The following is a 26,027-nucleotide window of genomic DNA, read 5'->3' on the forward strand; positions in this document are numbered from 1 at the left end:
CAAAAATGCTTCTTCAGAGATTAAAAGTGCAGCGCACTCTTTCTTTATCCTTAGTTCTTTTTAAAAAAGCTTTTAAGCGGTTGACTTTTCTCCCAGAAGCCTTCAGTGCTAAAATGAACATCGCGAAAAAGCAATTTACGACTAGCGGTGATTTCAGAAAGAGAAATGCCACTTCATTCACAAAGTTCTGCTGCAATCAAGTACATCGTTTGGCATTAAAGGTTTTTTATTTTGTGTGGTAGTTACAAATAAACTATTTTACTTATGAAAACGCACGCATAATAAAAAGAAAGGTAAAGTTTTAGAATAAGTGCTAAAGGGATGAATGAAATCGTTCTGTAAGTTTGCCTATTGGAAGTTCAGCTAACATTTATAGATAAAAACGTCAGTATAACAGATATAAATGCGATGTATTAGTTACGCACCATTTTGATGCGTTTTGTTTGATATATTTTGACTCGAAGGTCGGTACACTTTTGCCAAAATATGAAGAATGGTATAAGCACAGAAACATAACTTTTTAATTCCAGATATTGAACCTCTTGGTTTTGATATCGATTCTTCTCTCCTGCGCGTTGCCATGATATCTTCGATCAAACGAAATCGTGCGTCCACCACGCACGAGCGCCTTACATTCGAGAACTTCGCTTTCGTAAATTGCTAGTACAGTTATTCGTGCGGCAAACAAAGCTATTCGAACACTTGAGTTCTGCACAATTAGCAAAAGAACGAAGCCCATTAGCCAAAATGGCACAAGATACAGAATAAGTGTGTTGCCCCCTTTTTAAAGCCATCGAAGAGCGGGTAATTACTACTTGTAAATCAGAGGCAAAGATTTTTCTGTAGTCAAAAGGTGATGAGCGGTCACTTCGCTTTTGATTTCGATTAGATAGGTTTCAAACGAGTAAGTACAAACACGACACTTTTATGCTTGTGCAAATACGACAGTGAAGTAACCAGGTTCGCGTTAGGCTTAAAAATGCTTCGTACAGAATTTTAAAATTGTGCACTTTTATACTATAAATTGTGAAAAGGCTTAAATTCCATGGAGAGGATATTATGAATTCAAAACGATTATTTATGCAAAATGCGTTGTTTGAATTTTCTAATGAAAAAAATTGATTCAAAAGTGTAGTACGTGATAATTATGATAACTTGCCTTCATTTTGTAGTAAACAAAGCATGAAATAGTTCAAATAATCGTTTGGTTTGCAGTTGACAGTGTAAAAGAAATAATACAAAAAATGATGGGTAAAGCACTATGTGTGTGCGCGCGCACGATTCTGTTCATAAAGGAACCCATTCTCTATAGAATCGGAATCCATTCTGCTTTTTCTCCCAATTTGAGCTAGAATTCATGCCAATTTTCTGGAAATTTTAAATTTAAGTATTTGTTGTCTATTATTGTGTAACACGTCGCATTTTTTGGGAGGTTTCGGAAAAAATTTCTCTGTTCTGAATATTAGATAAATAAGTCTGAGTTGTGTTTTAGCTGAATTTTGTACATCTGTTAACTATGCTTGTTCCCGGACCAGTTGTCGAAATGTTTTCTATCATCAAAATTGCTAGAATAATCTCCCGACACCTCCCAATACCTGTTAATGTATGCCTTAATGCAGATAGAAAATTCTTTATAGAAGAGATTTAAACTTATCTCTTTTGTAGGCAGATGATGCCTATTAAAATTACTCAGACACAGTGGAATCGATAAAACAGAGTATCATCCAAGGAATTTTACTCACTGGCTGATGTGGCTCCACAAATAGGTCCAAATTTTCGTAGAAGCGACGACGCGATCTTGAAAACTTCGCTAGGAATAGCTCGTCTTTTATGCTTGCTAAATAACTACCGGTAAAATTACAAACTTGATGTTCTACTCGGAGTAGAACATCGAGTTTGTTTTAATTCTAGCGTGAGGTTATCGTTAGCGGTGGATCCGTTTCTGTTGTGCTGCAGGAACACGTTCCCACAAACTGAATCTTGAAACGCTCCGATTTCGGCGGGAATACCATAAAGGCTTCATATAAAGAGTTGTTTATTCGATTTTTCTTCTTTCGATAACTTGAAACAGGAAAACCGGCCAGAGAACAGAGATGCAATTAAAAAAAAATTCATTTGCAAGATAGGGTGGTGTGCAGTGGCCACTCGAAGTAGGTAGTATAGTGCAAGGTGGCCATATGAGATACATTAGTATAGTGGCTTCCCAATGAGTCTTAATAATAATAATAATATAGGAAATATTTAGAACAGAAACCAATGCAAAAATGTCTTTAATCGACGTTATAGAGTTTATGAAGACAAATGCAATTGTTAATAAATGTAAATTTTTTTAAAAAAAATCTGTCTGGTGAGTTTCGGTTTTTAGAATCATTTCCATAACTCAGAAAATATAAATTATTCAGTCCAAAGTTATTCAATGAGCAATTTCACACTTCGAAATAAAAAACGCTATGCAAAAAAGGGGATTAAGAAACACATTTATCATATTTCATTTATTATTTATCACATGCGGCTTGGCTGCTCTTGTGCGCATGCGCTAAACCTGATGAGATATTTCTCCATCTGCAGAAGGCTATGTTTCGATATCTCGGCATAATTATGCACTTTTTTTCGTTGGGTATCAGTCCTTTAGATGTTAGTCCAGCCGTTTGCAAAATTTAAAGAGCCGGAGGTTGTACTCAGTGGGAAAATCAGTATAGGGGAGATTGTTCAAAAGATTGGAGGCGAATTGGAACGAAGGAAGATGATGAGAAGTTAGTTGGGTGTGTATGGAGCTGGACAGCGTATGGGTGTTGGCCAGTGGCTTTTCTAGTTCTTGCATGGTTAAAAGAAAGTAGAGGAATGGCAGCTGCTAATTCAGAGGAGCAATGCCCTTGAAAAAAAGAATTCTTAGGGAGGTCTTGGGTGCTCCACCGCAAATATAGGAACAGTACTCCAAGGTTTGTCGGATCTAATATAAAGTGTTAGGAATTGAGAGGAAGGGAAGTAATGTTTAGAACGGAAAAGAACACCGAGCTTTTTAGAGACTGTGTGTGTGTAATATGTTTGTGCCAGTGGATGTGACAGTCAACGCAAGAAGAAAAAGCTGATCTTGAAAGGAAAGTGAAACATTATCAAAAGTATGACGGGATGATGTAGGATTTTTCTTGGGGTCAATAAGGCAGGCTTGAGATATTTTTTTTTTTTTTATGACATTGAAATTTACTAAGTTGTGTTCACACTATTTGAGGATGTTGAGGAGGCCAGTGTTCAAGTAGCTGGTTATGGAAGATCTTGAGGCGTCTAACATTAGATCGCTGCAGGGTTTCTCGAACGAGAAAGAGGAATCAAGAGTATTGTCTGCGAAGGCGTGAATAGGATTAGAAGTCAGAGAAAAGTAGGTCACTGATGTAAAGGAAGAAGAGCGTGGGGTGAGAGTACAGAACCCTGAGGCACACCGGCATCGATGGAGAAGTCTGATGAGAGGAACATGTCTAATATGTTTGCTCAGTTTCTATAATCTTAAAATCTAAATATATATATATATATACTGTATACTATATATATATATATATATATATATATATATATATATATATATATGCAGAAATTTTTTACCTTATTATGTTAAAGATACCAAGCAATTTTATAAGCTAAGTTTTTAATCCTTTTTACCAAGTAAGCAATTTAATCCTTTTTACCGAACAGACAAGTAAGTCAAGTTTTCGGCTGCACGTAGTGCAACACTAGGCAACTCGTTGTAAAGGTGGAGTAAGCTCTGATCACTTTGCTTACTTGGGAAAAAGGATTAAAAACCTAGCTTATAAAATTGCTTGGTATCGTTAACATAATCTATACCCAAGGTAAAAAACTTTCTACATCTTACTCTCACCCTGAGATTTTTATTTAATGAGGTCAAAGCACCTTATGGCAACTTGTTTATGCATAATATTTATAAGCTCTGTATTACTTCACCCTTAGCATTTTTTAGGTCTGGCTCCCACTGACGAGACCTCAATAAAGGTCGAAACCGGTAGTGACCATTACCTTAATGCATAGCATCATACATTTCCGCGAGGAAATGTGCCTTACATTAGGGGGAAAATTCCAAGGAAAGTGATCAGAGCTTACTCCACCTTTACAACACGTTGCCTAGTGTTGCACTACGTGCAGCCGCAAACTTGACTTACTTGTCTGTTTGCTTACTTGGGAAAAAGAATTAAAAACCTAGCTTATAAATTTGCTTGGTATCTTTAACATATATATATAATGTGGGATATTATTTATTATAATAAATAATAAATAATACGGAATGAAAATATAATATAATATAATATAATATAATACAAAGAATTTTGATGGCAATTTCATTCACTGATACTGCAGCTACATTGTCTATTACTCTTGGACTTAGTAACATTTCTATGCCAAAATATTCTCAACTAAAAAAAAAAAAAAAAAAAAAAAAAAAAGATAAATTTCTTTTGTTAATTCTTAGAACTCGCAATGCAATAAGCGTTTAAACGAGGCTATTATTTCTTTATATTATTCTCGAAATCAAAGTAAACTTCTTTTTTAATGATTTTAAACGCAGTCTTCAGCCCTATAATGAACATTTAATTGTTCACATTATTCGTATAAAAGAGATAAATTATAAGTCCTCAACTACGATATTTTTAAATTATTATTCTTTTTAAAAAGCGACATAAAGTCTACGCATCGAAGTAAATTCCGATGTAATTAACGTAAAAACTTGTACGACGATTAAACTACGGCAAGGGGTGATTAAATTTTCCCCCATTAGACTAGTATGTCACTCGAACACGATAGCAAGCTATCGTGTTTTAACCAAAAAAAAAAAAAAACTCATTTTTGTCGTCATGGTCTAATTTGGTTCACATCCTCGTTTAATTAAAAAGAACAGCAAATGTAAAAAATCTTTTTTTTTTTCGTGAATATCGATATGTGGTTCCAACTTCGAACTGCGTGACGTCAGTACATTTCGATACCTGAAATGTTTCGTGCCAGCTATTTGTTTTCACGCAGTTAGTATGTCGTCTGATAAGAATATCACAAGGTTTTTTTTTTTTAAAGGAAATTTGAAACTAAGCGAGTGACAGATATTTACATTTCATATTACTGAAATTATTATTTTTACCGTTTGTCAGGATAGCAGTTGAAAACTACTGAAAAGTATGTTAAAATGCGTCGAGATTAAAGTGTTAAAATTCATCGAGTTATAAATTCTTCAATAGTATTGAAAGACACCAAGCTGATAATTTACAAAAAAAAAAAAAAAAAAAAAAAAAAAAAAAAAAAAAAATGAAATACCAAACTTTTTTTTTAATACCTTAAAAATTCCATGGTGTACGAGGTAAAATTATGAAAAATGTTGATATTTAATTTAGATTTTTTTTTAAATTTATTTATCAAAGGCAGTAAATTACCAAATGCATTTGTAGGTGGGATAAATATGACTAGATATTGCTAGTTAGATGAGACCTGACTGCTGGTGGCTCCATAGTCCACATCCGCATAAATAAAAAGGTGTTTAAACGCTGAACTAGATCATCTAATAACACAAACAGCAGAATTAATTTACTTGGTCAGGTTTCATTAGCAAATAATCAAATTAAAAACATCCAAATTAGTAGCGGAGCCTCTCTATAATGAACGGAATCGACTTATTATTTATTTATATATATTTTTTTCAAACCAAAGTTTCGATGTTATCGCTCTCCCTACAGTAATTAAGAATGAGAAATCGACTGATTTACATTCTTTACCAGAAGATTGGGAGGGAGATGCTCTCCGTAGGCATTTTGCGAAAATGAGAACCGTTACTTGAAGGATGGATAGCGGACAGAAGCCACAAAAAACATACAAAAGAATTTGAAGAAGGTGAAATATTGCAAAACTCTGCAAAGAAACAGATAGTAAAGAGGATGTTGGGATAATTTTGAGCAGTTGGGATAGATTAAGAGTAGCACCAACAAATAATGTGGGAAAAAAGAATATGGTTGAGGCTGAATGATGAGAGAAATAAACTAATTGGAAGATGCATTTTCATCCCTTACATTATTAATACTTTTTAGTACGGCTCTTAATTTAGATCCTTCCCGGCTTTCTCTTCTTTCCAAAAAACTATTTCTAACACACCCTCTTTACTATCTTTTCTCTAACAGAGTTTTGCGATACTTAATCTTCTTCAAAGTCTTCTCCACGTTGTTGTGCCTTCTGTTCACCAGCGATCCTTCATTAATAGCTCTCCATTTCTCGCAGCATATTAAGGAGAGTTTCGATCTTCCAACCTGATAGTAAGTCCTTTTTCGATTTCTCATTCTTAAATTAATTATTGTAATGCGAGACATAACAAGAAGGAAAAGCTGTAGTCACCATATGCGTTTCCTCTATATCGTAATAAATCAAAGCAACAAACTCTGAATATACGGATTATCACTATTAAAAAAAATTATATCTTTCTACGACAGTAGATAAGTACTGATTACTATATATTATAGCATATATACACAAAGATAATCAAAATCTGCCATGTAGTCTATGGAAATATCACTGATTTCGTAACGATCTCTGCCATCTAGTATAAGCAAGCAGAACCTGTTATTGTTGTCCTAAAAAATATGGAAACATGACGCCATGTCTGTTTTCGTCTGCTGACATCAGACACGAACTGGCTACTTTGTTTATCAAATTTATTAAATATGTACTGGCTTGAGGAACTGTACACAAAGTAAAAATTGTCTCGTGGGACTGTAAATAACAGGATGAAAAGAAGATAATGGAAAGGGGATATTGAATGGCTATAATAAAATGTATAAAAAAAAAACAGCCAATGATTTAATCATTAAATTACGTGAAGCCAGCAACGAAGTAAATGACATCTGCCTCTCTTTTCCCGTAATCGATTTAGGCGATCTCTCTCTCTCTCTCTCTCTCTCTCTCTCTCGGTTCCTCCTGCTTATTTATAGTGAGAGAATCATCAAAGGATTATTGTATAAACTTTTTAAATGTGATAAACGGCTTCTTTAGTGACTAAGAGCGGATATTCAAAGATTGTGTTTCAGGAGCGAAATTTAAAATTCAAATTTTATTTAATACAATGAATATTAACTTAATTTCGAATTCATGCTTTCTTTTTCCTTTTCGGTGCATTATCTTTTAAAGCAGATTAAGATTCCCTCCACCCCCCCCCCCACACACACACTCCCCGCTAAGATCTTCAGGCTTTCCGTGTGATTACGCTACAAGGAAAAGTGTCTGTGGACAGCGCAAATCGATAGCAGTCAACCAGCAGAAATAAACGATAAGAGCAACGAACAACCAGGTGTTCCTCAGAGAATGATTAATGTTTCGGTTGTATTTAGGAAGAAAATATTGCCGAAAATTCAGACAGTGGAGAAAAAAACATCTGTAGACGAATCACAAATCGTCAACGTCCGACCCTTATAAATTCATCATGATAACGAAAAATGTTTAAAAAATTCCGTATAGTGTGATGCTCTGATACGAGTAGTACCAAAATTTTATATTATTTTAAAAGGTATTTAATCTACTTAAATGCTTTTTTTATTCTCCTAAATTTTATTACTTTCAATGTGATTATTTTGGAATCGAGAAAGTTGTGTACTGCGCATGCGTAACTGGGAATTACATACCCGTAGAGACATCTGAACTTACAAAACCCTAGTAGTATTTTTCCATAAATTAACATTAATAACAGAGACGCAAATATGCACCAAGCTTATTTAAGTTTGACTTCTAAATGCATATTAATGAAACGATAATTTAAAATCGGAGAGAAAAGTTTTTTTATTGCAGTCATGCGTTTAATACTGACAGACCTTTTAAATTCAAACGTTTCATGAATGATTTGTAATAACTCAATCAACACGGTTTATTTTTTTATCCAATGACAGAGTTTTACGTCACAAAATATTGCAGGCATTTGCCATTTAAAAAAAAATGATTATGATATTTATTGGTATCAAGAAAGATTTAAAAAAAGGACTCACCCACAATTTAATTTAATTTATGGAAGTCAAAACACGGAGAAGAAAATATTAACATTTCTACTTGCTAGTGAAGAAATCTATTCTTTACAAACTGACGAAGACTTATGTTTTCACCGCCATGTTTTTAGCCGCGCTAGGCAGTACTGCGCTTGCGTCAGATTATGTATTAAAACGAATTTATCTGATTTGGAAGGAATAACGGAAGAGCTCCAGAATAAAAGAAAACTTCTAAGAATACTCTACTGTCGATTCTCCAAGGAAACAAAAAAGGAACTATATATATGTTTAAAGGAGACATCAAAGGAGAAACATCGTCATCTTCTAAAATATGCAGGAACAAGTCAAGATGATTTCAGCAATGGGCACAATTATTTTTTTATTTGCGAGAATAAAAAAGTAGAGAGATCTAGTTTGATTTCGATGATTCAGCGCTAAAGAAGGGATAAAGCAAATGCGGGGAATTAACTGTCAAATTTTGTTTTTTACTAAGAAAAAAATCCTGTGATTCAATTGAGAGATAGTGTGAGTTTCTTTTTCTTTTTTAAAGATACCCTAATATTGATATTACTTATTTGTAAATAAAGATATTAATTTGAATTTATTCTCTCTCTCTCTCTCTCTCTCTCTCTCTCACTCTCTCTCTCTCTCTCTCTCTCTCTCTCTCTCTCTCTCTCTCCAGTTGTCTATTTTGGTAAACTTATTATAAGAATATATACAGTGGATACGAATCTGATTTTTAAATGGATAAAATTAATTAATAAACTACTTGGTATTCAACTGACAAGAATACAGAATTTTTGAGAAAGGGGAAAATGTTAATATTACAAAAGAAGTATTGTTATTATTTATTTATTTTATTTTTTCAGAAATATTAAAGTTCGATTTTCGATGATTCTCCAGAAACCCGTTACGACGTAAAAGCATGGAGGGGGGGGAGGGGGGGTCGTCACTAGTTTCTGGAGAACCATTTATTTTGGGGAATCCTTATATGGACTTTTTCAGTTGAAGGTGAGTTAGCCGATCTCATACAGAGATAGCAGGGTTTTTTTCTTCTGGATACTCGGGTTTTTCATCCCGCGTAGACAAATCGGCCTTCAGAACAGAAGCAATTTACAGACAAAAAAATACTGTTTGGTGATGATGATGATGATGGGTGATAAATGACGTTAATCGTAGTTGGAGAATTAATATACTGTACACATTTCCTGAAGATGGAAATGTGCACAGTATATCACAAATAAATGACCCCATAAAAATTTAATAGAAGTCACGTGATTATTTTCTCTTCAGATATTCCCGTATGCATCATTTGTAAAGATATCGAAGATAAAAATCAAACAGCGAAATGGGTTATTGTCAAGAAAAGTCATCTCATTATGTGTGCATGATATCATTGGACATTCTGTTATGCATCTCTGTTCGCTGCATTTCATAAGCTACCTGAATAATAACCAGTATAGCAAAACGTTTGTGGTTGTGGAAGATTTGTTTGTAATGGATAAAATTATATATTAACCTAGTTATTTTCAGTATCATTCACGATATGGAATAACTACGGTAATCCGCCTCCAGAAACTTGATCAGCATGGCAGCAGTGACATACAAAGAATTTTTTTTTGGGGGGGGGGGGGGGGGGGGGGAAGAGATGAGGGGAATCAGATTTTCCCAAGATCCATTTTTTAAATTAAAGTCAATCCTATTAAATTATTAATTTAATGAACAATTTCATAAATAATCAGTAATACATATAGTAACACATTTTGAATAAATACAAAAAAAATCTTTCATCAGAAAGAGAGGGTGTAACTTTATCACAAATAAGCATTGAAAGCCACCAGATTTAGTTTTAATAGTGAATTAGAAAAACCCTGTGAGGTTCAAAAGACAGCCAGTAAATCGCGGTAATAATATTATAATCGCTAGCTTCTAGAAAGCCAAAATGAGATATATAATCAAAGGCTCCCTGCTCGCAGAAATTCATCCTCTATAGGCTTGTGATTCATTAGAATGTTAATGGTAAAGTACACAATAGATTTCAAACATCACGCTACAGGCTCAGATGTTATTTGCATCAACTGTACGATATTGTATTTGATTATGCTGAAAGGGTCTCCGGGATACTGCTTTATGCTCACTGACTGCTGATTCGTCAATTGACGCTAAATTGAACATCGGAATGCCACAGGCGCGGAGCGTATAGTCACAGTAATAGATGGAGATCGCGCAGCTATAATATAATATGGGATGATAATATTTAAACACAAACTCATCGAACTATTTGCTGTTCATCTCTGAGTGTCCTTTTAAATGTTACATCTGGATATATAAAATTTCTTTAGAATCTCAATGAGAAATGGGAATTTTAAATTCTCGCAAAATGAATGTCTTTTTCCTTATCACATGCAATGTTTTATTATAATTCTACGAATATTTTAATAGAAACACTCTTAAATAATGCTTAATATTGGCTTCAGTTTATTTTTTTGAAAACAACTTTTCGAAACATAAAACACGACTTAAATGCATTTTTAAAGCAAACTCATAAAATTTCGCTGTTGTCATCGATCTAATTATTATAAACCTAATTGATAATTGCATCTAAAAATCACCAGCTAATGGTTCTCCCTCTCTCGCTGTATCAAAATTACTGGCTACCTGCTAAATTACGCATTTAATGGTCTGATGATGGGGATACGAACTATTACTTTTTACCGTACCGTATCACAATGAAGCAGATACCAGCAAAAAAAAAAAAAAAAAAAAAATCGTATTACTACAGACGAAGTCTTTTTTTTTTTTAATGTGAGGATCAAACATGATATAATTTAAGATATTTAAGAAATTATTGAAATATTTGCGATATCGCATTATAGTTAATACTGTAAACAGCTACAAGAAATGGTGATGCGAGTAATGGTTCATGACTTTGGAGTGTGCCCCATTTTCTGTATTTATTAAAATTTCAATAAAATATGCCCCGTCAGATTCTCGAAACAAATTGCTTACGGGCCTAGAAACAATACAAATGTATATTTGAGTATATTACAAAAAGGACACTTTAAAAAAATTCCTTCTAAATGTAATACATCACATGCTATTTATGCTATTTCTTCATCGATAAAGGTCGCCAATGAATGTTACATCTCATATTATAAAGCAGCCTCCAATGCCCATTATATTTACACATTTCTGTTTAACAAGGCATAGTATTTAAATTTAATAACCATATTAACATCTGCGATAGTTATTATTTAGAAATATCTCTGCCTAATTTATTAAAAGCAATTCTAAAAGCTTTAAACAAAACAAAACAACAAAAATGCTTGACAATAAGAAATAATGCATGGAGCAATGACTATGGCATTGGCAGCTTTTCTTTTCTATTATATATTGATTAAGGAGCGAAGGACAGTCTACTAGAATCGCTTTGGTTTAAAACGCGCGTGATATTTCCCCATGAGTGCAGCAAATACCCTGGAGTAACCAATTTTGTCGAAACACGCTAATTTATCGAAACCACTTTCACATATTCCATAAGGTAATATTATAACTTTGATGTCAATATAAATCAAATCAGAAAAGAGAGCAACATTTCTGTCAGTTACCATGGTGATACATTAGTCGCAGAAGGTTCAGCTAAAATATTTCGTCTGCTTCTACTCTTCATTGTATTGCTAGAATTATACTGTTATATATCTTCAATTGTGAAAGTAAAAAGCCTTAATTTCTGATATTACGATAATTTTAAAAGTGTAAGAGTGGAATAAAAAGTGTACTAGAATAAAAACAATAAAAAAAGGATAGGATTTATCAAAATGTACAAAATTTATCTAAACGTGATAAAATGTTGCGTACCACAGATTAACAAGCGCTGTTCTAGTATATATTTACGAAAGTTCATTTTCGTATTTTCCAAAGTTCATTTTGATATTTTTTCGGTTTATTTATCTTTTAAAGATATGCCCAAGAAATATAATTTAAACATATGATAACCATTGCTTTACTAAGAGAGTTAATTTTTAAATTATTATGCCAGAATTAATGATTTTGAAGTATACTGTATATATTTGGCAATAATCCAAAACAAAATCTGTCAAAATATGCTTCATATCAAAATAAAAATAGGTAAAATGTTGCTTTTACTTTTGGAAACTAAAGTTTCGAAGTTACCTTTAGTATAAATTACTTCAAGGCACTACACTGTTATTAAAAGTAGTTTCCGTTCTCTGGAATGTTAGAGAATGAAGAAATTTATTTGCAGAGCCTCTTAGGATGGGGAATAAAATCAAGATATAATCAGATGGTAAGCGGTTTTTATCAGATTAGTGTACAATATATTTTTTATGGAATGGTGGGAGACAGGATAAGAGGTCGTCCCTGGAAACTGTATAAGGAAGTGTAAGCAAGAGAGGCATGTAATGAGGTCCTCGACCGTTACGGAGCGGAATGTCCTCCCTTGACCTCACCCAGCACTCCAATTCATCCCACAGATGTTCGATAGGGTTGAGATCAGGGCTCTGCAGAGGCCAGTCAAGTGTGATGATGTTCATGTCCACAAACCACACAGTTACAGTCTTATGACACGGTGTCATAAGGTCTTGCTGTTAGAGACAATGGTCAGTTCCGTAGAAATCCCACAAAGTAGGAAGCATTGCATTGTTCCAGAATGTTCAGATTCTTCTCGGAGGAGTTCAATGTTCGTGGCACTACAAACAGAACAGGACAGAAAAGTCCGAGGCCAAATCATGAAAAACAGGACCATACCATCACACCGCCACCTCCGAATTTCATAGTTGGGATTACGCAGTTTGGTAAGAGACGCAGCTTTTCAAGCTTCCACTCTCTTTGCACTACTGAAGACGACGCTGCAATATGGGGCTTGCATATTGCGGTTCTGGATGTTTTTGTGCAGATTCGTGTTCCAGTCGATACCCGGAACTCCACATTCAACGTGTCGGCCGACGAACGGCAGTTTTTACATATTATCCTTTGGGTCATGTTCCATGAGTATGGCAGGTCGTCCACTGCGGTAGCACTTGCAGTGGACTCCCAGTGCTTCCATGTCCGTATGGTATCACTGATTGTTGAACTGGGATGGCCCAATTTGTCAACAGTTTTGCCGAATAGGCCTGATAGGGCTGCAATATGGCTTCACACCACAACGCCTCTTTCAAATTAATGCTTGTTAGTTCCATATATCTCCACAAGCAATATACGAGTACATTGAAGTGTACATTCGTCCCATAATGCCGTATCCTGTTAATGTAGCATGTGTTGGTGCCATCATGCTAGGATGCTCTGCAATATTTAAAGAAAGAAAGGCAAAAATAAATGTAGAAAGAGAAACACAGTAGAGGCATGCGAGCATTCCCTTCGATTCAGCATGAAACTCGTAGAATAGAGTTCTTACCAAGTTCCGAAGTTTATCGATTCTCGTCTCGGCGAGAGAAATTTTTATATGGGATTTTTCAATTGAAGGTGATGAGAACACAATCAATTTACATTCAAAGCAACAACAACAACAATGGTGTTGGTGGTGATCCCGTTAGATGGCGTTGATGATAGTAGTAGTGTCGTTGTGTGTATTTGGAGAATAGGGGAGACAGTGAAGATTTGTGTAGCGAAGTAGAGTGTTCTTAGAGGTGTCACGTAATGATAATGGAGCTTACAAAGCTTCTCCCACACCAACCTGATTTCCATGAGAAAATATCGTGGTTGCTAAAACTTTACGGTTATCTGAACTGCTTTCAAACCATTAGATAAAATTTAGCTCACTAGAGAGAGGAGGGGGGGGACTCACAGGACCCATTCTCTTTTCCAGATCAGAACAAGCACGAAAGGCTATCTTGCAAATAAGAAAGAAAAAGTCTGAAACGGCTCAACAGCATCCAACTTGATCATTTTATTAATCGCAACTGTGGTAAGATGATCATACCATGAACAAGAGCTAGCGTTCAGTTTTAATAAATCTTCAGCCGAATATTTAATAATAAATAAATAATAAAAAATGAAAAAAACAAGGCAAGCACGTACACTATCTCTACGTCATGCAGTGACAAAGTACAATAGTACATGTGAATTCGGTTACGAGCACTTAATCCTTTTATCTGTAAGACATTTCATTAATCTGAGACGCTTTTTTTAAATATAATTTTCGTACTTTAATAATGCTTGCCAGCTTAAGTCTCTGAAAAAAAAAACAACCTCAACTATGACTTAGTTACTAAAATATATTTGCACATGTTTATTCCGGAAGTTATAATGTATGGCTTTAAGACCCAATGACGGAAGTTTGTCCAGGAACAGAGAGAATCGTTTATTTTGGATGCTCACCACTGAACTATAGATACGATTACCTAAAACCTCTGCTGTACTTTGAAAGATTTACTGTTAGGGATTATCGACTTATTCCAGAGGGTATTATAGAAGCGAAACTAAAACTAGATCAAAGTAAATCAATCCTAAAAACCATATACGGTCTCTAGAGACAATATTGACAAAAAACCTCTTAAAATAACAGGATGATGTCCTGTGGAAGCCACTTACGAAATTCACTTGGATTATAAGATTTTAAGTCCGAGAAGGAAACAATGGAACTTAGGCCTATTATATGAGGATGGTCTCAAAAGTTCTCGGTCTGACAATGAAAAAAAAAAGGCATCTATAATTTCAAAATTATTTTTATTTTTCAACATAATCTCCCTTAAGACTAATACAGCTATCCCAGCACCATTATCCCATCCCTGTAGTAGTTCTCAGTAAGATCTGCAAAATCCCCCTCTACAGCTGCAATCACCTCTTGATTCGAAGAAAAACGCTCACCAGCGAAGAAGAGTTTTAGTTTTGGGAAGAAATGGAAGTTAGAGGGAGCCAAATCTGGGGAATAGGATGGATGTTTCAACAATTCATAGTGCAGTTCCCTTAATTTTCCCATTACCAAAACACCTTTGTGGGCAGGTGCATTGTCGATGAAAGATGGTTTTTTTTTCTTCTGCAAACCGGGTCTTTTCTCACGAATTTTTTCATCTAGTCTGGTTAAAAGATCGGAATAATATTCCCCAATTATTGTTTTACCCTTTTCAAGATAATTAATAAACAAAATGCCTTTAGCATCCCAAAACACTGATGTCATGACCTTTCCTGCTGATGGAACTGACTTTGTCTTCTTTGGCGCAGAACAACCGGCTTCTGTCCACTGTTTGGATTCTGGTGTGTAATGGTGAATCCAAGTCTCATCCACAGTAATAAATCGACGCACAAAATCAGTTTTATTCTTGCTAAAGCGCTCCAAGTGCTGTTCAGAGATTTTCATGCGAGTGCGTTTTTGATCTGCTGTGAGCAAGCGCGGCACCCATCTTCCACAAAGCTTTTTCATATGCAATTCTTCTTGCAAAATATATCCTACACGCTCTTTTAAAATGCCTATAGTCTTAGCAATTTCACGCACTTTGATTCGCCGGTCATCCAATACCATATCGCGCACTTGATCAAGGATTTCTGGTGTTGTTACACTTTTTGGACGTCCTTAAAGTGGATCATTTCAAGGCATTTTCAAAACCACGTTTAAACTAGGCAACCCGTTTCTTAATTGTCGAAAACGAAGGAGAAGAGTGTCCATAAACTTTTTCTGAACTTCGAATGAATTTCTTTTGGCGTTAAACCTTCTTTTACAAAGAATTTTATAATTGCACGATACTCAATTTTATCCATTTCAAGGGATACACTTTGCTTCAGACAGTTGTATAAAACAAGCTGCTTGATAGAATGACTTGGAATTTCACAGGGATCCTTATGACAGATGTACCAACTTAGAAAAAAAAAAATCTTGCCGATAGTGTTGCCATCTATGGTCGAGGCCGAGAACTTTTCAGACCACCCTCGTATTTTCGTCTCATAGTTAATCATGGCACACAATTTAAGGGGATATATAACCTCAGTACGGAGGCTATAGATACGTCTTGGCTCCGTATGTCTTCCCGGAAACTTTAGGTTCTCATTTCGCATAACAGGCAAACCAGCCGAACATGCAATATACCGACCTCGTAGATTTCGTTGTTTTAGTCATAATTCAAACCAATCCAATTCAGTCGCTATTCTCCGCTTCTGATTCCCAGTTCTCAGTTCTCAGTGTCGCCGTCATGGTCCTTGTGACCACCCCCACAACCCTCTATGTTTGCACAGCGATAAATAGTATTGTCCAGAGTGATTTACCTTTTTTTTTTTTCTTTTTATTGTAGAGAGAAATTCCTTTGTTGCAATATTTCTAAATGTTTTTACTGTTAGTGTATAATTTACTATTTTAATAATCAATAAAATAAAACTAAACTGTTTTTTTTTTTTGTTGTTTTTAAGATAAAACTCCAATTTGTAAATAGATAAGTAAACTTTTTCTTTCTTTTTTTTGTATATGGAAAGCTTCACATTTTCGCCATAGATGTCTACACGAACTTCTTTCTGGCAGTATTCGCCCTTATACTTTTAAGGAACTAAAGTTTTGTTTTCGAAACATAGAAAAAGTACTAGTGAAAAATTCTTGTGTTCGCGTGCGCTGAGTTTCCTAATGACCCCGATGCGCTGAAAACCACGTTGTGTCCAAGAGCACTTCAAACATGCAGACATCGCCAACTGTAGCTCAAGCAAAGAATATCGATTGTTAATTCTATTCTCTTGGTTCCCATCACAAGTTACAATACTTTTCAGAGTGTAGACGAGAGTGCACAGTGATATGCGCTTTGGGACAAAATCGGAACAAACTACTGTAAAAGAATAGTTTAGTTTCCGAAACAACTGATAGAAAAGTTTCGAAATGTTTTCTTGGACTTGGATTGTTGTAAAACCTACAGGATTTACCAATGAGGCTTTGGAATTACTATATAAACTATTTATCAACTTATAAATTATTACTTGCCTTCGTACTAAAAATAAAATACATTTAAAAAAAAACCTTAAATTTTAAATAATTTTTTAAATTAAAAAAAAATCATAAATGTAATCAAATAATTTTTGTTTCAAAATTATTAATAACATAAAGCATAGCATTCTATACAGCATTAAATATTTATTTCTATTTACCTTTTACACAGCATACGCACGCACGCACACACACACTCGTATATATACGAATATACATGATTCTAGATTTCTTCTAATACTACGCTAAAGATACCAAGAAATTTTATTTTATACTTGGTTTTAATCTTTTTCCCAAGGAAGCATTCTAGATTTCTTCTAATACTACGCTAAAGATACCAAGAAATTTTATTTTATACTTGGTTTTAATCTTTTTCCCAAGGAAGCAATATATTTATTCATGTGAAATATATATATTCATGTCTGAGAGGCTAATGACTTTGTATAGTATGTATCCCATAATGCAAAGCACACCCCTCTTATTTCAGGGGATTATCAGACCTGGGAAGGTTAATGTAATGCAGAAATCATATATATCTCATATACAAGTAGACAAAAGGTGTTTGACCTTCTTAATAAATCTCATATACAAGTAAACAAAAGATGCTTGACCTTCTTAATAAAGATGTTGGAAGTTTTTTCCCCACTTGGTTAGACTATAATAAATTTAGTTTAATCCATTACCCAAGTAAGCAAACAAAGTTTTATGGGATACATACTAAGGCAAGTGATACGAAGTCATAAGCCTCTATATATAAGTAGCTCAGACGTGAATATATTTCACGCTTTCTTGGGAAAAAGGATTAAAACCAAGTATAAAATTTCTTGGTATCTTTAACGTATTTAACACCGAAGATAAAAAAAAAAAATTTCTACTTTATCTAATACTATCCATTCAAAAAGTTTCAAAGATAATTTGAAAATTAGTGAAATTAATAATTACTATTTTTTTCCTATTTTTCAAATCTCGCTAAAGCTTACTATTCAGCTGTGATATTTTAAAAAGAACTTACAATCGAGTATTTAATAGCACGAATAATGTGCTGTCTAGAGACTGTTTCATTTCAATTATTAAAAGAATAAAAAAACGGATTTCTTGTATAATTTAAACTTCTACGCAGTGAATACATTCGTTATATTAGTAATTAACTTGAGAGATGCGAATTTTAACTCCTGGCTCTACGAAAAATAAAGAAAATAAAATAAAACCAATAATATGAAAATAAAATGAACTTAAACACTTTTTTTTTTTTTTTGCTGAAATTGATTTCCTAGGAGGTTTTTAAATATCTATTGCCATCTCTGACGCTTGAAGTGGCCTACATATTTTACTTGTGTTATTACATCATGAATTAATTCGTTTGGCATTCTGCGTAATAAAAATTTATTGAAAATCAATTTATTCAGTAACAATGTACAAACCAACAGCCAATAAAAAAAGTTATGTTTCTGTAATTCAGTTTCGTAAATGTAGGAATGTTAATATGGTAGCGAAACAAAATATGAAAAAAAAAAAAAAAGGAATGATCCACCGTAGTAATTAGTTTTTTAAAGTAAATCAAGCGAACAGTAAATGGGTTATTTAAAAGTAATCAACAAAGTTAGAGATTTGTTTTTGAGAACTATTTTAAGGAACTAATTAGGGAGGCCCAAATTTACAAAAGTTTAATATTGAGCCACTGAATTAAGAGTGACAATAAATTATTATGACAAGGAATAATAACTGACTTTATTTTGCAATTCTTAGGTTAATAGAGCACAATAAACTTCGTAATAGTGCAAGAAAAATAAAATAATTTAAACTATAATACTATTATCGCAAAAATATTCTTACAAGATTTATTTCCTACTATGTTCTGGGAATAAAAGATTTTACGTGAGGATTACTAAACTAATTTGCGTTATAAGGGCCAGCAGTTGTAAACAACTTGCAATTCTCACACGCGCGAGAAACACTTTTAAGTCTTCTTGAAAAAGAACCGCAAATTGCTTGAACCTCGCTCTGGTACTTAAGGAAAATAGTTTGCGTTAAGAGAAAAAAAGGACGCGAACACTTAAATAGAAACAGACTATAAAGGACAGATGATGGAAGTCACTCCAGTGTATAACAAGATTTTCGGTCCATTACCTGGAATAGCATTTGGTGGCACGCACCCTAACAAATTGCACCACTCTGTGCATCTTGTGTACAATGTTCCAGTGTTTCTTAGCACTGAGAATGACAGCGGAACTAAAGTAATAATATTCCGGAAATAGAAATATGCTTGATGGATGAAATATATTTCCTGCATTTTATATACACATTTCCTTTCAATCCTTGTCTTGTCGTATTTCCGTATAGTTCTGAATTTTACGATTTTTTTTTTTTTAAGAGAAACAGAACTTGCTGGAGTGAAGATATGAGAATTAGCAGTATATTTTAAAGTGAATGGACAAAAATTTTTTCTTCAATCATTTTAAAATTTTATCCACATTAAATCTATCTGACAGGAAACCTCAAGTTTCGTTTCGTTTTTTTTTTATTAAAATAATAAATAAATAAGAATCTTTCATAAGACTATGTTATTTGCAGTCTATTTGTGGATAGTCAAGGTACTACACACCGTTTTGACACTGATTCCAGAGAATTAGATGGAATTTTTTTTTTCTTTGCAGTATTTCACCCAACAAAAAGAAAACATACCACTTGAATATTCCTAATAACTTATATTAAAGATGTAAACATTATTTGCCTGGAGGTAAGAGATCCATTTTGGATAACGGACAGATCTCGTATGCCATTGTAATATTTATGTAAACCTGATAATGCTTAGAACTTCTAAATGTTTCATGTAGCATCAAGTGCCTGCGATGCATCTGGCTGCAATAAAAAAAAAAAAAAAAAAAAAAAAACAGAAGCAGTTTTTCAGTCGCATTATATAAAATATAAACTACATTTATGAGGGTTACTCAGCTATGTTCATACTTACGTATTTCTATATTTATTGAAAATCGTGTTTCTTGAAGGGTCTTTCATATGAAAAGCGGATATTCACAAAATATTTATTTGCTTATACAAATTCGTCGTGCCTGTTAGAAATGTCCTAACGTTAGCAACAATAATATCAAGTTCATAGAATGACTATGGTAGAAGGACGTCTGTTGTATTACATCTGCTAGTCCGAATTAAACTGTGGTGTCACCATGGTCTAGAAACTCAAATCAATAGAATTTCTTACGAAAACTAAAGAAAACCATCAACATTAGTTTTGCTATACTGGGCACTGAACGTTCTTCTCGGATTGTGTGTGTGTGTGGGGGGGGGGGATATACGTTCATGTTTCAGAGCTGAAACAGTACACGATACACCTCCATCCTACGATTGTAAGCAGCTGGTACACTACAGGGTGTGTCATTTAAAACTGAATCTAAAGTGCGATAGCATTTACAAATGACCTCAATATATAAAAAGACAAAGCAGATATTTGTTTTATTTGCCAAATATAATGTTACGTGACATTTTCGCAGCAATGTCAAATGTGCACCACCTCGAAGATACGAGTCCGCCCCTTTTTAGTGTATTTCGTGAGAAATTTGTGTAACGTTTCTAGGTCAATGTTGGCAATAGTCTATTTAACGCTGAATGTTTCCTTTTCTCCAAGAATTATATCGAATAAACTCTCAGTAAAATGCGTATAAAACCAAGGTTAAATAAGAATGTATATTTTATTTTATTTTATTTTTATTTACGTATAGAAATATATATTTCTATATTTTTTGTTTGTTTTATAAAATGAAAATCGGAAAGTAGAATTCGGTGTAGAGGGCGCTATGATCGGTCGAGGGAAGTTTGCCTATTTCTAATGGATTCAATTGTTCAAGTAAATAATTTAGTGTCTTCTGTTTTCTTTTTAAAATAATTAAAAAAAGAGAAATTAAGTTAGCGCAAAAATTGAATTAATACTCACATCAAGTTAAAGTTTTGAATGAATGAAAAAAAAAAGAGAAACGATTGACGTTATTATTATTATTATTATTATTATTATTATTATTATTATTATTATTATTATTATTATTATTATGTAAATATTTGAGAGATCAATAAAAAAAAGTTCATGAGCGGGATGTGATATATGATACTAACTAATCCTTGGAATGACATTGGACTTTCATCGTGAAGCTCTACTGCCACCTTCCCAGACGTCAGATATAGCAGGCACGTATTTGTAGCAGTAAAAATCATTAAAAAGAATTTAAAAATAAATAAATCCGCTAACGCCATTAAAAAGAATTACTTGCAAAATATATTATAACTTGCTCTTCTTCCTTTTGTTCTTTCCGACACTCTTATAGCTAAAACGTTTTACAAATTAGAATGAGATGACGCCCTCGGTATAATAACAACTATTAAAATTCTGAAAGAAAGAGAGATAAATAATACAAATCATAGTATGCGTAATAATCCCTAATGATCTAAAAGTAAAAAAAAAAAAAAAAAGCATTACGCTTTTTTTTAATTAAAGTTTCTCATTTATTTACGCATCTAAGGCATAGATTTCATTTTGCAATCCTTTAGAGTTACTTCGTAGCTTTTAAATTTATCCTTTAGGTTTATCTTATGTCCATCACAGCGATTATACTTTTAAGTAGACTTGTGTAATTTTCATGATTGCGCAAGGCTACTTAAAATAGGTTAGTCTAATTTAAATAGGTTCCATTCTGGTTACCAACTGCAGGAACGTCTTCTTTTTTTATTTATTTTTTTACTTTACTAAGTTTTTTTTCTTTTCTTTGGAGGAAGTACACAGAATTTTTCCTCAAAAGAAGGTTGGAAGCTGATCTTCTTGAATGGCAAGCAATACCAAGTAGATTGGTGTGGGCAAATATCAGAATGGGTAACTGAACAATGAGACTTATTTGTGCCTATGGTCCCACAGAAGGTTCCACTAAGATAGAAGTCGAGGAATTTTTTTGATGCGTTAGAAAAAGCAACTGACACAATGAAAAATGAAAAGTTGGTCCTTGTTGGAGATCTAAACAGCAGAGTAGGAAATGATTGTCAGACATACAAAAATGTTCGGGGAAAATTTGGAGAAAAGAGCAAAGCTAATAATAATGGAAAATACCTGTTGGATTTCTGCCCTGGATATGGACTGGTTATTATTAACACATGTCCAACATAAAAATATGCACAGATTCACATGGAGACAAGAGGAAGGAATAAGAAAAGTCTCATTGACTATGTTATTGTTCATAGTGATGTTTTCTGCCTGGTGCAGGACACCAAAGTGTACATAGGATTTGAAATTGGACGTGATATCACTATTTGGTGTTGAGCAGTATAAAATTGAATTTCATATTAAAATTTAATTTTATCATATAAGAACATATAATATAATAACGATTTTTAGCGAGATAGTAAATTAAATATTTAATAGACAACAGAATCAATAAATCTGGTATGGTAGGAAGTCAACTGAATACATTTATATGGAATAAGAGAGAAATTAGTCAAAACCTTAAACTAGCTGTATACAAGACAGTGTTCAAACCAGTTTTAACTTATGGATCAGAGAGCTCAGAAGTAAAATACTTGACCAAAGAGCCTGCTGATATGAGAGCCTTGAGAAAGATTAGGGGCGTGAACAGATGGCATCAATGGCAATTTCATATTAAAAACGAAGATATTAGGAAAGAACTTGACATTGTTAGCATCCAGGAATGCGTTAGCAGAGCTAATCTCAGGTGGTATGGTCACTTAAACAGAATGGGCGAGGAAAGATTAGCAAAACAAATGTTCTCTGCCAGGTTGGTAGGAAAAGACCCAGAGGAAGACCAAGATATAGGTAGAGTGATACAGAAAAAGTGCCTTAGAAGATAGAAATATAAGATCTGATAATGTTGGAGTCTTGACGGGTAACAGATTGATTTGGAGGAAAATTGTAGATAGGACGTTAGTAATGATGTAAATTTTTAATGTAGTTAATGTAGGAATTTGATGATGATGATGAAAGAAAGTTGGATTTGTAATCTCAGCAAAAATCAACTATAGACTGAAGAACTGTAGAGGAGCAGGATTTCTGAAGCATCTAATCATCTAACCCGACCCAAGGTAACTAATACTAGTATACTATAGGTAAAGAATCTTTCATTGGGGAATGGGGAGGGAGTGTTTGGAATTACAGCAGAAAGCAACGCTGTGTTCTTCCTATTTACCTGTTTTACGGAATAATCTCCTTTATAAAAGTTCCTCGCGTCTAAGACCGGATTCGAATCCGTCTTTCCAACGTGTGAGGATTAGCATAAAAAATATTACTTTAGGTATCTTTGCTACAAATATTCACTCATCGAATACTTGAAGTTCAAAGAAAATATTATTGTGGAAACATCTATAAGAAAATTAAGTGGAAACAAAGGGTTTGAAGAAATAACGAGCAAAACTGATAAAGAAGCATAACTGGTTTCAAAAATACAATAACAAACATTTCTTGATAAAAAGGGAAAAAAATCCAGATAGAGGAGTAAATAGAAAGGATGTACCTGGGACGCCAGATAGACTTGTTCATCACAAAAATATTAATAAATAAATAAGATAAATATGCAACAAGGTGTCCTTCAAAAAGAAGATGAAGGATTCCGAATAAACATTTACTTTTATATATAAACACTTTTTCATGACTTTCACTTCTCTTTCCAAGATAAGTAAAAATCATGCAAGTTTTGATTTAAGGCTGGAATAAAAGGACGTAAATTCAATAAGTATGTCTTCAATTCCAATGATTTGGTGACCATTTTCATGACATTTTCACGTATTAGACTAAAAAGTGATATATATGAGTGTACATATATATATATATATATATATAGGGAGGACACCTACAACTGTCTCCACCACTACACCGAATCTCTACTACTAATTATCTCCATCAATGCCATCTACCGCCCACCATTACAACTAGTATATTTTGTCTGTAAATTGCGTGTGTTCTGAAGGGCCGATCTATCTGTATGCGGGATGAAAATCCCGAGTTTCCGGGAGAAAAAAACCCTGCTACCTCCGTACGAGATCGGCTAACTCACACGGAGGTGGCAGGGTTTTTTCTATATATATACGTGTCACTGGAAGCATTTTGTTGTTTCCCGACGGTTACAATGGATTGCATGTGAGAGAGATTTCAGATTGAGATACATATAAAAATATTTTATATATATATATATATATATATATATACATACAAACGAGGTGGAGTCTGGGAAATTTTTGATAAACACCTAGAACAAAATTATATAAAAGCAACTGATATAACCACAAGAAAGAACATACCAGTAGCAGAGTTATGAAGGTAACTTATGTTCTTATATCCTCGTATGTTCTTTCTTGCGGTTTATATCAGTTGCTTTAATATCATTTTGTTCAAGGTGTTTATCAGAAATTTCCAATCCCCCTGGTGTGTGCGTGCGTGCGTGCGTGTGTGTGTGTGTGTGTGTGTGTGTGTGTGTGTGTGTGTGTGTGTGTGCGTGCGTGCGTGCGTGCGTGCGAGCGCACAGAGTCGTCGCCAGATCAGATCGCGCACTGAGGCAAACAAAAGATATAAGAAAATCTCCAATTGCTCTTTTGTTTTTATTACAAGAGAAACATTAATGCAAAACGATTACATAACAATATTAATTAAATGTTTGCTCTACGAGGATATCGCACAATGAGACTGTTTATAAGCTCTTCTAAATTTAAATTATAAGCTATGTTCGCCTCTATTGAGGCGGAGATAGTTGCTAGACCAACTAACCTTTCTTGGGTCGTTGCTGTTCGCAGATATAATTTTTAATCAGTTTAAGCTTGGAGAAACTTCTTTCCGCACTTGCTACGCTAACAGGAATTGTTAGCGTAGCGACGGCGCCTACCCCAATATGGCTGAACGAGTGCCCTTATTAAGCCGCGCCCTGAGGTAGGCTGCCTCTATGCTACACCCAGTCGACGGTACTGTGTGTGTGTGCGTTTCGTCTGCACTCTAAATACTTCTATGGCGGCGGTTCATCAGAATTAGCATCAATAATACTCACACTCTCTGTCAGATCAGTATAAACGTGCAATAACTAACCAACACTCACTCACAGTACATCTCCAAATTCACGGAACAAATTTCTCCTCCTCTTCGATCTTCATTTTTACTGCAGGAATAGCCTGCTGTCTTATATCTTTTCTAAGGAATAAAATCCCTAGCTTTTCAAGATAAACGTGAACAAGTTACTTCTTGCCATCCACAGTACTAGCGTACTATAGGATGACCAACATCTCGTGAATGGGTTCCTTGTAATAGGATGGTTTCCTCCATTATATATATATATATATATATAATGGAGGAAATTCTCCAACCACGATACAGCACTATTAATCCTTTTGTAGACCTTCTTGACTTATTATTTCGTTAAAAAAAAGGGGGTCATCAGCGAGTAAATTTTTGCATAATTTATCGCCTCTCTGTGTGTGTGTGTGTGTGTGTGTGTGTGTGTGTGTGTGTGTGTGTGTGTGTGTGTGTGTGTGTGTGTGTGTGTGTGTGTGTGTGTGTGTGTGTGTGTGTGTGTGTGTGTGTGTGTGTGTGTGTGTGTGTGTTTTGGCTATAGAAGTATTCTTCGAGCAAGATGGCGGTGAAATAAATTTCATGTTTTAATCCCTCATAATGATGTTCTGTTGGGATTTAATCCGATTTGAAATCGGATTAAATCCCAACAGAACATACCCAAGAAATTATTTTGCGATCCAATTCTCATGTTTTTGTTAGGACATCTATGTAATGGAATAGCAGTTAATTTTTTTTTCTAAAAAAAATGTACACAAATTAGACTTTTTTTTTTTGTCACATTTCCAAGATTTTTCTCTTCGTCCTTGACGTTAGACAAGCTGGGGACATTTGGCGACTTACAAAATAGTGGGAAATCCGGTTTTGGTGGTTGATGTAACGAGGCACAAAACATATAATAGAGAGGCGTCGCGAGGACGAACTGAACCATGGGAGGAAAATTATATTACAATCATATACATTGTAAAAATTCTGTTGATAAACATTATAATGAGTTATGTATATGGAAATAAAACTGGTAAAAAATAAATAAAAATAATACTCGTGA

The 26,027-nt window shown here is 34.0% G+C and overlaps 1 protein-coding gene across 2 annotated transcripts in view; it reads right to left on the reverse strand.

Moving 5' to 3' along the window:
- Window positions 1-26,027, reverse strand: part of LOC150105117 (uncharacterized) — a 128,142-nt gene that overhangs the window by 69,771 nt on the left and 32,344 nt on the right. Inside the window, exon 1 of one of the 2 annotated variants that reach the window (XM_090395502.1) lies at window positions 1,743-1,877. The exons of the other annotated variant lie outside the window; for it this stretch is intronic. The gene's annotated coding sequence lies outside the window, so the exon portion shown is untranslated. Of the gene's footprint in view, window positions 1-1,742; window positions 1,878-26,027 lie in introns of those variants that run through there. 2 annotated transcript variants of the gene reach the window in all.

This window comes from Typopeltis vanoorti, chromosome 7 (assembly GCF_054136105.1).
Source record: "Typopeltis vanoorti isolate ZY-2024b chromosome 7, IOZ_Tvanoo_1.0, whole genome shotgun sequence".
Classification (NCBI taxonomy): domain Eukaryota; kingdom Metazoa; phylum Arthropoda; class Arachnida; order Uropygi; family Thelyphonidae; genus Typopeltis; species Typopeltis vanoorti.